The following is a 15,723-nucleotide window of genomic DNA, read 5'->3' on the forward strand; positions in this document are numbered from 1 at the left end:
AAAAAAAAAAAAAAAGAAAAGGAAAAAAATTCAGGGTATAATGAGAGTTAACAGAGGTTGAGGGGAGGGTAAGAAGAGTTGTCCATGGCACTAAGTTATAGTTGGGTAAAAATAAGAAGTTCTGGCTCTGGTGTGCTATTGCATAGTAATAGGTTGACTGTAGATAACTATAATATCTTGCATATGAAACAAAACTAGAATAAAGAATTCTGAATGGTGTTACCATAAAGAAATGATAAATGCTAGCAAACACAGATATGTTGAACTTGACTAAAGTATTATACAATGTATACATGTAATAACTCATAAATATGTATAATTCTAGTTTTTTTATAACAAATCAATTCTATTAAATTTTAAAAAACTAAAAAAAATAGTACTGAAGAAAATAAAATCAAGGGATCAACTGTGAGTTGATTCAAATTCTTTTCCTCCAACTATGGATAACTACAGATATTAACTAAATTGTAGTAAAAAGTGAATTAAGTATTTCTCAGACACATTAGTTATAAGACAATAAGGACATCTGCCTATGTTTTGTAATGTAGATTAACTAGTATTTAGAAAAATACTCTAGTGAATTAGATACCAATTCATATTCAGAAAAGAAAATGCAAACTTTTAGGTGAGTTCTCAAAACAGAAAAAAATAGAATCAATCAAAAAAATATGAATTGTCTTTTTTGGAGATCTGAGAAAAATAAACACATCATATTCATCAAGATAATTCTTCAGCAAAATAAATTTCCAGACCAAGAAGATACATCAAACAGTTCTATCAATCTTTAAACAATAAGTCCCAACAGGCTTATACAATATTTTCAAAAACAATAAAGGAAGAAGGAATGTTGACCAATTTATTTCTGAGACTGTTATCAATCTAATATCAAAACTGGACAAGCTAGTAAAACCAACGAACCAACAAATAAACAATAACAAATAAACAAAGGTCAAAAGCAATGTTGTCCTTTAATTTCTGCTCACAACTACCAAAATATTTGCCAATCAAATTCAGTAATAAATAAAAAAGCATATATACAATAACACATGGAATTTATTTTACAATTGCAAGCCTTGTTGAATATTAGAAAGTCAATTAGTATAATGTGCAATATTGAGGAGAAAATTTATATGATTCTATAAATTGTATAAAAAAGGCATTTGGCCAGTTCCAACAAAATATACTATTAAAAAACTAAATTGACCTTGTCAAATTGATAAATCTTGATTAGAAAAAAAAAAAGCTTATAGTGTATAGTATATTTACTGGCAAAACAGCGAAACTCTCTACAAACAAGAGCAAAAAAATGATGTTTGTTCTTGTACAGCATGGTGTTAGAAATTCTGTTCACATAATAAAATGAGAAAGAAAATCTCTAGGGCACTAATAAATTGATAATAGTTACCAAGATACAAGATGAGCACTTAAATATTGATAAAAGTTCTGCATACTACCAGTTAATGTTTGGAAACCAAAATGAAATGGAGAAAACTCATTTGTGCTTATTTCATAAAAAGTGAAATTCTTTTGTATAAATGAACCAAATCAAAACTATAAATAGGACTTTCAACCTGACAGTTGTAAAATATTGAAGAAATTAACCAAAGAAGACATAAATAGGCATACAATTTTCATGATTTGGAAAAATCACCATAATAATGATGTGAATAATTTTTCAATTGATTTATGTAAGTTTTTTGCAATTTCAACCAAAATCCAAGCATAATTGCTTTGCAGACATGTAAGAGTTACATTCAAATTTATATGGAAAGTCAGAGGAAGTAAAACACAACTTTGAGGAAAAAGGTGAATGAGTTGAGAAAAATCATTGTGATTTACATAATTTATTACATAACTTGTAATTAGGAGTTTAATACTGGCAGAGAGATTGACAGACCAATGAAATACAATACAAAATTCCAAAATAGAACTGATAAATTATGGCTAAATCTGGCAAAGATGGAAAAGTGATGACATCAAGGAAAGATATTCTGTGTCATCATGATAATAGAAAAACTGGATGTCAATGCAGAAAAATCAGTCACTTAATCTTGGCCTAACCTTTATTGGAAAGTTAATTAAAAATTAACCATAGATTTAATGTAAAGAAAAAAATTATAAAACGTTAAAATATATAGGTAAAAAGTTGCTACACATAACATAAAAAATATCAGTAGAAGAACAATTGGCAAACCACACCAATATAATGAATTTTCTTCCTTGAAAGTCATGGTTAAATAAAATTGAAAAAATTTGAAAATTAAAAATAATCTTTAAATAACTTGAAAAACGAAAAGAAACTCATGGTTAGGATCACCAAAAGACAAGCTATGTAATATCAAAAATGCATGGAAGTTGTTTACTCCAACAAAATACTTGCATCTAGAATATGTAAACAAGCCAAAAAGCTCACCACTGAAATGGAAAAGCCTAGAGACAGTATTCAGTGCTACAGCAGCTGCTGAAAATGTGTCAGGTTCTGGGTTTGGTTCCCAGCACCACAAATAACAATCATAAACATAATGAAATCCACCTGGACAACAGCAGCATGAGTGTGCAGACCCCAGCCAGGGCCTCAGTGGATTGGGTGTCCAGGCTCCAGACAAAAACCTGCCCCTACAACCGCTGCAGAGGCCCACATGCCCCAGCCAATGGCTTGCCTGTATAACAGCTATGCAGGCATGCAGGTCCTAGCCAGAAGTCCAGCCAGATATCAATGATAACTGAGCACTGGCCAACCCAACATCAGTGACATAGCTGCACAGGGCCCAGCCAGAAGCCTGACTACACAACAGTTGTTCAGGCTTGCACAGGTCCCAAACAGATGTCTACCAAGATATCATCAGAATTGATGCAGTGGTGAGGAGTAGAGAGAAGGTCTCTCCGAAACTTGTTCAGAAGTGAACCCACTGGGAGAGCAAAGAGTCACCTCAATAAAGGTGCAGCAGACTGCATCTTTTGAAATGAGAAGACACCTAAAATAGACCCCCAAAATATCTTTCAGATTACCAAAGGCAACCTCAAGGGACAACAAGATGGAACAATCTGAAATTCAACAAATTCAATCTGGACTCCCTGAGCTGGCAATGGAAGAGGATATGGAAAAAAATAAAATCAGAAATAATTTCTCAGAAAACAAAAGAGATTGCGTCCATAGTGAAAGAGATGTTTAATAACATGTTTTATAACTTTAAGAACTTATATGCCAATAAGATAGAAAACACAGAAGAAATGCAAAGATTTCCAGAAACTTATGAATTACCAATGTTGAACAAAGAAGAACAAAAATTCTAAACAACCCAATACCAATCAACAAAATTGAAAACATAATTAAAAACATGCCCAATGAAGAAAAGCCTGGGTCCTGATGGCCTCATTGGTGTATTCTACAAGACATTTAGAGAAGCACTATTGCCACTACTGTTTAAACCATTTAATGAAATTGAAATGGAAGCAATATTCGCAAATTCATTCCTGGAAGAGAGCATTACCTTGATTCCAAGAGCAGAGAAAGACCCTACCAACAAAGAGAACTGTAGACCAATCTCTCTAATGAGCATAGATGTAAAAATTCTCAATAAGATACTAGCAAACAATGCAGAAAAATATCAAAAAGATCATACACCCAGATCAAATGGGATTCATCCCAGGGGTTCAGAGATGGCGCAACATGTGCAGATTAATAAACGTAATACACTATATTAACAGAGTAAAGGACAAAAACCATAATCTCAATATATTCAGAAAAAGCTTATGACAAAATACAACATATTCATGATAAAAACCCTACAGAATATTGGAATAGATGGTTTCTGATAAAAGCCATTTATGAAAAACCAACAGCCAACTTCACACTAAATGGTAAACACAAATCCTTCACACTAAAAGCAGGAATAAGGCAAGTTGTCCACTATCATCACTCCTCTTCTATACAGCTCTGGAAACATTAGCAACAGCAATTAAACAAGAGAAAGAAGTAAAAGTAATAAAGATAGGAAACAAAAAATTTAAATTGTCACTATTTGCAGACTACAGGATACTCTATGTAGATGACCCCAAGGACTCCACCCAAAGTCTTCTAAAGTTAATAAACAAATTCAGTAGAGTAACTGGATTCAAGGTCAACACACACAAATCAATAGCCCTCCTGTACACAAAAAACAGACTCACTGACTGAGGAACTAGAGCAACAACTCCTTTCACAATACCATCCAGAAAAAAAAAAAAAGAAACATCTAGTAATAAATCTAAGGAAATAAATCAAAGACCTCTACTCTGAAAACTATAGCACTCTGAAAAAAGAGATCGAAGAGGATATTAGAAAATGGAAAGACATCCCTTGCTCCTGGCAGGAAGAACCAAAATAGTGAAAATGTCCATACTTCCAAAACTGTTATAGAAATTCATGTAATCTCAATTGAAATTCCAACAGCACACTTCATAAGACTTGAGAAAAGAATCCAAGATTTATTTGGAGCACGAAGAGACCTAGAATTGCAAAAGAGGCAACAAAGACAAGGTAGAAGGTATCACAATCCCTAACTTGAAACTATACTACAAAGTTACTCTGATAAAAACAGCATGGTACTGCCAAAAAATAGACCTCAGGATTACTGGAATAGATTAAAAGATGCAGAAGCAACACCAGACACATCTCAGCCACCTCATCTTTGATAAAGGAGCCAAATATCCTCACTGGAGGAAAGACAGCCTCTTTAGTAAATAAGTGCTACTGAAATAAATGGGTTTTTACTTGCCAAAGACTAAAACTAGACCTGTATCTCTCACCATTCTATAAACTAAAATAAAAATGGACCAAAGATCTAAACATTAAACAGAAACACTAAACCAGCTGGAAAAGAGATTAGGTAGAACATCTGAAGGCATTTGCATACGAAAAATTTCATGAGCAAAACCTCAGTTGCAAGTGAACTAACACAAACAATCAGCAACTGGAATGTCATCTTATTAAAAATCTTCTGCACAGCAAGAGAAACCACCAATACTGTGAAGAGACAACCCGCAATGTAGGAAAAAATTTTTACCGGTTTTCCTCATACAAAAGTCTACTATCTAGAATATATAATGAACTTAAAAAAAATCAGACCTCCCTCCCAAATTTAAAGACCCAGTCAAAAAAGAAATATTTGAAATGATCAGACATTTCTCAGACAAAAAGTAGAAATAGCAAATAAATATATGGAAATATAATAATCAACATCATTGGTCATTCAAGAGATGCAAATAAAAACAACACTGTTTCCACCTCACTCCAGAGACAATGGCTGCTATAAAGAAATCAACCAATAACAAATGCTGGTGCGGATGTGGAGAAAAAGGAATCCTCATCCACTGTTGGCAGGAATGTAGACTGGTGGAACCACTGTGGAAATCAGAGTGGAGATACTTCAAAGAACTAGGATTAAAAGTCCCATCTGACCCAGCTACTTCTCTGCTGGGTATCTTCCCAAAAGAATTAAAAGAATCATATCACAGTGATATATGTGCACTCATGTTCATTGCAGCACAGTTAGTAATAGCTAAAATGTGGCAACAGATCACTTGCCCATTAACTGGAGACTGGGTAAAGATGTTGTTATTTCATAAAATGAACTACTACTCAGCCATTAAAAAAAAAAACTAAATGCATTGATAGTTAAATGCTACACATTGAGGCAATACTCAAGTGGAATACAAAGGACACACATGTATATACTGAATAGTTTTTCTGGTTTGAGCAGTCAAAGGAATAAATAAGGGTCAACTGTATAATAGTTCATTTGAATTAGCAAGAGACTGTCCAAAGGGGAAGGAGAAAGAGAAAGGCTGGGGCCAGGGGAAAAGAAAGAAGGGAAAGGAATAAATATGAGAAAAGGAAAAAACAGAAACAAAGTCTACAAATAGAGAGTGGTGGAGGGGTTGTAGGGAGGGCAGAAGAATTTGGAAAAAATAACAACCAAGATATATCATGTAAAGGTACAAATTCCCACTGATGAATGCCATCATATTATATACCTAAAATATACCAATAATCTTAACGAATTAAAAAAGTATAAAAAATAATGATAATCATAATAAAATGAGCAATAAATGATCTGAAAAATAGATTAGAAAACAGGGAATAGATATCTATCTCTCCCTAGAGAATATATAGATGACAACTACATAAATGGGTGCTCAATGCTATTAGTCAATAAAGAAATGCAAAGTAAAGCAATTAGTCATCACTACATAATCGTAATGGCTAAAATAAAAAAGTGACAATATTTAAGCTAGAAGTTACACAAATTGTGTCACTCCTAAGTTTCTACAGGAAAGTAAAATGGTACAGCCAGTTTGGAAAATGGCATGACATTTTCTGTCGAAACTCTCTATATATTTATCATATGACCCAGCCTTTCTATACTTTGGGCATTTATCCCAGAAAAAATAAAAACTTACGTTCAACAAAATACTTGCACAAAAGTATCCATGGGAGCATTACTCACAACAATCAAAAACTGGAACCTACCAAGTGTCTTCCAATGAACAACTAAACAAATACAAAGCATTCATTCCCTAGGACCTGAGTGAACAACAACAACAAAGAAAAAGGGGGAAAAATCTACTGCTCTAGTTGGGCCACAGTGGATTTCATTCAGTGAAAGTAGCCAATAAGATTATTTCTTACTATGTTATTTTTAAGCCTATTTATACAACCTTCAAATGAAAAGTGTTGTTGTGTAAAACAGAGTAGCGGTTGTTAGAAATTTGGAGATTGAGGGGTGGAGACAAGGGTATCGCCGAAATAAAGGACATGAGAAATCTTGGTCTTAGACTGTTCTTTATCTTGATTAAGATGCTGGCCCATAATTTTCATATAGGACAAAATTGCATGTCTTTGAGTACATACACACAAAATGAATGTCTTTTAAATAGTAAGATTCACATGAATTTGGTGGGCTGTATTAATATATGATTTATTTTTTAATATTGTGTATATTATACTGTGATTATGCAAGAAAGCTGTGTAGGGGAAGAGTATTTCCCTACAGTATTTCTTATAATTTGTGTCCATATGAAAATATCTCAAAATCGAATGTTACAAAAAAGAGCCTCCCGGTATCAACAACTGGATAAAAAGACCAGTGAACTGTAAGACCACTTCGCTATTGGGACAGAGAAAATAAAAATTAGCCTGGAGCATCTTGTGCCAGAAAATAAGACAAAGCACACTGTGAGGACACAGTAATAAAAGAGCCAAAAATGTTTCATTCACTGGACAATTTAAGATTAAAAAATTATAATTGCATACCAATGAAATATCATGCATATGTATACTATATACATATAAAATAATTTTAATTTACAATGTGCATTTATGCTTCATATGAACAATATATCATCCATTTGTATGAAATATTTACATATCCATATTGATACCAATAAACGGTTAAATGATTTCTTCCTAAGAAAAGAACGATGAAAAAGAGAAAAATGTGACTTTATATTTGAGATACCTGTCAAATTCTTCCTTAACCAAATGCTGAAGGTTAATGTCACCACTGCTGAGTCAAATGGTTAGCATGTACTGCTGCTATGATGCAAAGAAGGGACCCATCATGTGGGTCCAATCTTTGGAAAAATATCTAAAAATACAAAATACCGATTTAACAGTGTTTTACCAAATATCTAATTAATACTTACCCAAACTCTCCACATTCTTAGAAATGAATAGTCTTAGAAATCATCACAGACAAGAGGTGACTCAAATATGCACTTAGGTGACTAAGTGTAACACAGTAAATTTAAGAAAGAAGGGAATGGAATTAACAAAGGGAAAAATGGAAACACAGTCTTTGTACATAGAGAACAGTGGAGGGGTTGAAGGGTAGGCAGGGGAATGGGGAAAAGTGAGAACTAAGATGGCTGACGTAAAGGTGCAAATTTCCAATGATGAATGTCACTATATTATATACCTTAAATGTACTCATAAATTTAATTTAAAAAAACTTCAGCTGGGGATTTAGCTCAGTGGTTTCACTGCCTGCTTCACAAGTGTGAGGTCCCGAGTTCAATCCCTGGTACCCCCCAAAAAACAATTTCGAACAGAAAGTGGATATTAGGAGAGAAATAATTAGTGATATCTGAACAGACATGAAGCTTAATTACCCTTGTTTGTTAGCTGTGATGAATATCCCAGCATAGTGTAACTACAGTAAAAATAATGATAAATATACAGAAACTTTCTGAACTATTCCTGTAATATTTTCTGTAAATGTAAAATTATTCTACTGCTCTTGATAAAAATCAGTAAGTTGAAAATCAGTAAGTTGAAAATCAGTAAGTTCAGTTACAGGACCTTCATTTCAATGGCTCAGCCTTCACATGAAGCTAGTTCTGACCACAGCCTGTAGGGCAGATATACAATATATACACAGTGTTCCTTATTTGTCCTATGGCCAATATTACCCATAGGACATCTTTATCAAAACAGCTCATTGTTTTAACATGGACATCCAGCAGCAATACTCGAAACCAAGTGTGTCACAGATACGTGAATGGTGAGTTCAATCCAGAGACCTAGATGCTGAATGTAAGCCAAATAACATCCAGGCTTCTTTGACTACAGAAAACTATAAATATAACACTGCCAAAATTGCATTAAGCCAGAACATAGGAATACAGCAAATACAGGCTACAGCTGGTGCCACTGAACCTGCCAACAAGTCAAAAGTCCTCCCGTCTCAAGCTTCATCTGCATTTCAGGGTTTGCTCAAAAATCCAAAAGATCCTCCGCACGTGGCAATCTCTCACAAATATATCTCTGCAAAACTATACCATATGAAATGAAACTTTGTACTGCTAAAAAAGAAAACATTTTTTTTCTGATTCTCTCCCTGCTATTACCCACCCTGAGATGAGTGGTCCTTAAGGCAGTAGGAACAGCACGGGTGGAGAGCAGTACGCAAAACACAAATGGTCACAGCCACCGAGTCCTCCACACAAAGTAAACAAATGACACAAGGACTAGACCTCTTGGCTCAATCGCCTCAAGCTTTAAGGGCTGTGGTGTTGCATAATCACATGGCGGTAGATTTCCTCCAGTGGAGACCGATGCACTCACTGACGTGTCTCTTCATGTGGGTTAGGTAATGTGCACCAAGCTTTCCAGAGAGCTATGAACAAGTACAAAGAGGGCCAGAGTGCAGCACCATTGACTGATGTTTACAAAGTATGATCCTTTTTGATCGAGTCTCCTGGATTCCACACACTGGATGGGGGTACTATGTATGAATAACCTTTGAAATCCTATGTCATGTTGTGGTAGAAGTCTGTGTCTTGAGGATATTTTATCACTGGCTGTAAACCCAAATATGACGGTATATTAGCACAAGTTAGATTATTAAGTGACATGGAGCCAAACGAAGGATTGCTACACAAATGGGCCCCGAAAGGCATCTATAATGGTCGTTCCCATACAGGTTACTTCACAGCAGGCTAGAAGCATGAGTTCAAAGGCTTATGTGGCAGAGAACTCACATTTTAAATGGACAACTGTTTGAAGCACAGCTTAAATCATCAAAGTTTTACTCATTTTGATCCTGGCTAATTTGCATTTTGGATGAAAATCAACTCAGCATCTCCTAACCATAGAAATAACAGCTCCTGTCACTCTAAAAGGCCCCTAATTGCCAAAGCTCTTGAGAACTTTCAAGTTGAAAGCCTCCCTACTGTGCTGCCTAGCAACTCTGCCTAGCCAAGAGTTCCCTGTCGCTCTGCTCTTACCTGGGAATTCAGCTATGGATTAAGACTGTCCCTCATGTAACCTTGTGCTAGTGGCAACCAGGAGTGTCACTCAGTGTTCCTCCTGGTCACCGCTTTTCTCTGAATTTACCACATTTGCTCTTCGAGAGTCAGGCACGCCCTTGCCCCCACATACTAGAGGTAATATCTGTATCATTGACCTTTTCTAAGCAGCAGGTTTTGTTTCATGACTGCTAAGTTATTGGGGAGAGCTGCAATTTATTTTTGATCAAAGTATTTAAAATATTTAATAAGGCATTAAAACAAAGTATATGTAAAAATTAACTTTCATAGTTTAAGATTTTTATGGAATACCTATAGTTTTACCATAAGACATTGTTTCACATTTAGCTGTCACAGTAAAACTCTGAATAGTAGAGTAAGATTTATGTAAAAATGTATTGCTTGTAGTTAATGGAAAGCTGTTTTGTTAATATATGGAAATGCTTCCTAGTAATTGTTAGTCATCAGAATTATCTCCTTTCCTTCCATTAGACTGATATTTTAGCATGTTAAACTGATTCTCAGTAGATCCAGTGGCTGTCATATTTTTCTCTAGGACTATAGGGTGTCAGAGTTTCAAGATAACATTATTAAAATAAAACCCTGTGCTCATATCAAGCACATCAGAAAATCAGTGGTGTACAACAGCTTGAAAGCTCTGGGCTTTGCTAAGTAGATACCATCACAGCTTGCCAGAGTCATCAACCACCAAATGGGACTGTGATATAAGAGTCTAAAGGACAACTGCTACCTTTCCAATGGAAGGAATCAATATTTAAAACTGTAGCTTTGCATTTCTCTGATTTGAATTGATTTTTTCATTCTGGACAAAGCATATAAACTTCCTACGAATTTAATAACTATGCTTCTTTTCTAAATTCTTGCCTTTATAAAATAGTTTCTGGGTTGTTGTTTTTTTTTCAATTTAAGCATTTATGACTATGGAATAATTACAGCCAGTCTATCTGAAGTTTTAAAAAATTAATTTAAGTGATAACCAAAGAAAGTATCCGGTCTCTTTCAGTTTTATCATCTGTAGCCTCAACATCAGGTAATTGAATTAGGCAAAACTGACAAAACTGATTTAATAAATTCCATGTCATTCTAAAGCTAAATCTAAAATGAAAAACAAATTATTTTTCAGTTGATATGAATAACCAATGCTTTTACTGTGTAATGTATTCTGTCCAAACATTTGATTGAGACAAACAATTAATTATGATACTTTTAAATTGTTCAGATCACAGTGATAAGTATTCAAAAATTGTACACGTGTGATAACTCATATGACAATTATAACACAATCTTAAAGCACAATGTGTGCTTTAAATCGGGGTTTATAATACTCAGTTGGATAACATATCTGCTTTTACTGGCATGATGCTGTAGATGTTCCATTCATAGCCCTACAGTATTAACAACTTTGGTGTCTTAGGCAAGCTCTAGCTGCCACCAACTTCATCGCTGCCTGAGGGCTTTTTCTAGGGAAGGATATCGGATCTTATCAGAGCCAGAAATTCACAACTAGAAGCTTTCAAATAAATGTATTCCAACTTCTTATCTCTTGAATCAAAATGTGTTCTAGGTTATTTCTCAAAATGCAAGTTGCCTAGATGATACAATTTTTACAGGCTGCCTTTCCTTTCCAGTTCAAATTTCTCACTTCTCTGTATTTCTGCACCAATGATATGAACTATATGTATTTGAATTTCTTTGTCAGCTCTGGCTTGGCCGTTTGAGAAATCCAGACTAAAACATTTATCCACAAACCTTTTAGTTGTGTGGTCTCCCTTGCATCACCAAATTTTCAGTGTCTTTAGTTTTTCTTGCTAAGAGAAATGCCACTTTCTATTTTTATATAGGAATTGTTGTCTAGTTCCCAGGGTAATGACTTTACAAACTATAGTTTACTTTATTCTGTTTTTCGTTTTTCTTGTCACCTTCAACAAACTCTTCTTGAAGCATTTTTTATTGAGGACAATCCTCTCACTTTGTGTTTACTCTTCCAGTCACTGGACCCAGCCACAGGCTCAACCTCATTCAGAACACGGAAGTGTTCTTGCCAAAGTGACTTTATTTTTAAACCCAGAGAACACATATATATCTTCATCAATCTCAGAAGCTCAGTAGAGACCACTGGGCATAGACTACCATTTGTGAACTTTCACCTTTCAATGCCTGCATCTCTGAAACATTTGGGCTCTTTTGTCGCTCCTAACATGGCTTATCTGTTTAATATACTTTTACAAAACCCCAAATATCTTGTATTTTTATTTTACCTAATGTTAGAAAATGGAGTCACATTTTATCCAAAGAGTCCTATGAGAATTGTATAATTTGTCTTTTGTTTGTCTTCTCAATGATTAGCTTATTTTAAAACAAAACTAAAAGTCCTCTTTTGCAAATAGCACATTAAACTTTCTCTAACCATTTAATATCTTCTTTCTCCTGAAACTCTTGGCTGAATTATTAATATCTTAAGCCTGAACAATAAAATATATTTCCAACTCATATCTGACTTGAGACGTACTACCTTTCCCTAATCTACATTTGACACAGTAACCAGAATAACTTTTCTATTATTTTATTTTTAAGCAGAAGCCCAGTTGACTAAGGCAAAATTTCAGTTCTTCCTGGGGCACACGACTTCATCAGAATCTGGTTTTGTACTCGCTTTCAAACATCATTAAGTAACTCTCCAATTTCTATATAAGCATATGTCATACATTCAGAATTACTTTAGGTATTTAGTCTTCTTTAATGCTTGTAGAAACCAAAAAAGTATAAAAAGAAAGAAAAGTATGTAGGAAAGTAAATATTTAGAATGATAAGTAAATCCTAATAAATTACAAATCTTTTAAGACTTAACAAATTCTAAGAGCATTACAAAATTGTATACTCTAATTGTGTCTTCATATCATAACAATTTTATAATCTAATTTTATAAAGAAATACAAAAATAATGCAGTATCATTTGTATTGTATATATTTATCATATATTATTTCATATGGAAACTGGCATTCTAGTGTTTTTTGTTTGTTTGTTTGTTTATTTTGAGACAGGGTCTCACTATGTAATTGAGGCTGACCTGGAATTCACTGTGTAGCCCAGGCTGGTCTCGAACTCATAGCGTTCCTCCTGCCTCAGCCTCCCGAGTGCTGGGATTACAGGCATGAGCCGCCACGCCTGGCTACCCATTCTAGAGTTTTGATACTAATGTGTAGAGACAGTAGGTCCAAGATTTATTGAGGACGGGATTGTGAAGGCTAGGAAAGAGAGGTTTCCATGGAACACGAGATTTATGAGATCAGACATAGGTATTCAGTGTCTTAATTTTGTAATATCTTAAAAATCGTTAGTTTGTACATGTGCAGTTTTAGTACACGTGCAGCTCATTACATGCAAATTATACTTCACGGGGTTAAATCTGAAAAAAGTATATTATACCATCAATTTACTTCAATTTCTAAATATTTTAGACCATTTCTAAATTTGCTGCACTTGATAACTGTAATGCCCAACTTTCATCTTCCTGCTTTTGTATTATTGTAATTGGAAACTTACTCTACTTTTTCTGCAAGATACTAATTGAATAGACAATACTTATTTTTGTTTAAATAATGAATCTTTGAATGTTTTTTGAGAGAAAACACAATATTTTATATTTAGCTACATATGTAGACTTTTTTTTTTTTTTCCAGTACTGGGGATAGAACTTAAGTCCTTGTGCTAGAGAGGCAGGCATGGTGCCACTGAGATAAATCCCCGGTTGCATGTGTAGACTTTTTGTTTTGATTTTCTCAATTTCTATTAATAGGATTTTCTAGAATTCACATCTATAAACTTCCATTATTCTCTGAGTTATGAGAAGTATGAGGTAAGGTCATTTTTTCTAAGATTTTGGACAGCAAAAGAATAGAATACTAGAGGGAAATAGAATAATTTGGAATACCTAATAAAGGAAGTAATGGAAGGTGAATATGAGTTAAATATGTCAGTCTACAGTTTTCTGGACAAGGATGACATATTTTGCTGTAGGATATGCTTAAAACCTTGTGCAAATGGCAAATTATTTTTTACTTTTTCACCTAGTATTTTCAAAAGACATTTTATCATGTATCTAATACTCTTCATTTTCAATTCGAAAAATATTTTAAGCTGTTGGCAAATGTTTCAGGAAATGTTAACAGTGTTAAATAAGTTAATAATTAATAAAGATGATTTTTGTATATATTGAATATATATCTGTTTAGTATAAAAGTTCATAAACAAAATATTAATAACATGGTAAGCATTGTTAATCACTAAAATGTCATATGCATGCAAATTTGTTATGCATGTAATGTATAAGATAGAATAAAATGTATATGCAAGTAATGTTAAAAGTTTACAATGAAATTAAACTTGAACTTTTCTGGGAGAAATACATTTTTATGAATTATCAGCTCTTTAGAAGGAGAATCAGAACTATTACAATTATTACCTTCCACTTTTGTAAATATAGAATGATGACTCTCAAAATCAATGGTAAAAGGATAGTTCACCTAAAAATTACTCAACAGTAAGTATTAACCTAGCATTATTAAAAATAGCCGATTTTCGAGTACTTAGTATGCTGAACACTGTTCCAAGGACTTAATAGGACTTGACTGTTTTCGTTGTACAATATCCTCAGAGGAAGAGATCGTGAAACCCCACGTGCATTTGAGGGAAATAAGAGGAGATGGGAGCAACCTGTGATTCCAAGCTAGAAGATAGTAAAGCCAAGATCTTCTCGTATGCCAAGAAGACACAAATGACATTCTTAATTAATTATGCCCCATTTCTTTAATGAGCTATAATCACAGAACCTGAAATAAACTTTATTCGTTTAATCTCCCATCATTACCGGTCTAATTTCACAATATAAATTCTTTAATGAGAAGACTTTTAACTGGTAAATTAGGCCGACTTCCTTGAGGATAGCACAATTTTGCTCAAACGATTAGAACTGTGTTAAGGTGTTTCATTCCTAAAGCACCGTGATGACTGTTATAGGTTTATATAATCACCTGCTCTGGAAATAAAAAAGTGCTAAAAAAATCCACCAAATGTCTGTGTTTTTATTTTTTATTTTTTATGAGCTTGGGACCTTCTCAAAAGAGTTGTATATTTCCAGCCTATGGCTCAAAATCCCATGACACTGAAGAAGAATCTCAAATTTGAAATTTTGTGTTTTGGCCTATAGCAGCATTCCTTATTATATAGAAGATTTCATCTATTTAAAATGTTCTTCAATTGAAATATTTTATTAACATGCCTTTGTATTTAACATCTATTCTTAAATTTAGTGGCTAAAATAAAGTTCTTTATTTGTGGGATATGGTATTTAAATGTAAAATGAAAGGGCCCGTGATTTAGCTCAGTGGTTCCACCGCCTGCCTTGCAAGTGCAAGGTCCTGAGTTCAATTCCCCGTACCCCCCACCAAATTAATTAATTAATTAATTAATGTAAAGAAAAGCAAAGAGTGTTTGACCTCTTTCTCAATTATTTAAAACACCTCACAAAGATTTCACCTCCTAGAAATAAAATACCTGCTGTGAATGTTTTCTAAGCGGGCATAGGAGATATTTTAGAGAGTGAGAGATTTCTCTAATTTACAATAGCACAAATACTACTTTCTCACTAATATATCCATCCATATAGATATAAAGGTATAAAATAACTACACTTGGGGTTGTATACAGTTTAATAAAATCAATCTCAACAAGAAACACTGCTGCTTTTGACTCAGGCAAAAATGTGCACAGTTCAAAATATAAAGTGCTTCTTTTTTCAAAAGGATGACATTTAGAAGGATAAAGAATAAGATAGTTATACTGAATATTGCACAAGACAGACTTATTTTTTAGAATTCTTCTTAAGCAATTTTAAGTTTACAGCAACGTTTAGT

At 33.8% G+C, this 15,723-nt stretch overlaps 1 long non-coding RNA gene across 1 annotated transcript in view; it reads left to right on the forward strand.

Moving 5' to 3' along the window:
* The window catches only part of LOC104859052, a 33,402-nt gene extending 18,797 nt beyond the window's left edge, over positions 1-14,605 (forward strand). The window contains exon 3 of the long non-coding RNA XR_779277.1: positions 14,466-14,605. This is a non-coding gene — a long non-coding RNA (uncharacterized LOC104859052). The remainder of the gene's footprint in view (positions 1-14,465) is intronic.
* The last annotated feature ends 1,118 nt before the right edge of the window (positions 14,606-15,723 follow it).

Source organism: Fukomys damarensis, unplaced genomic scaffold (genome assembly GCF_012274545.1).
Source record: "Fukomys damarensis isolate Sample0158 unplaced genomic scaffold, DMR_v1.0_HiC HiC_scaffold_5, whole genome shotgun sequence".
Lineage (NCBI taxonomy): Eukaryota > Metazoa > Chordata > Mammalia > Rodentia > Bathyergidae > Fukomys > Fukomys damarensis.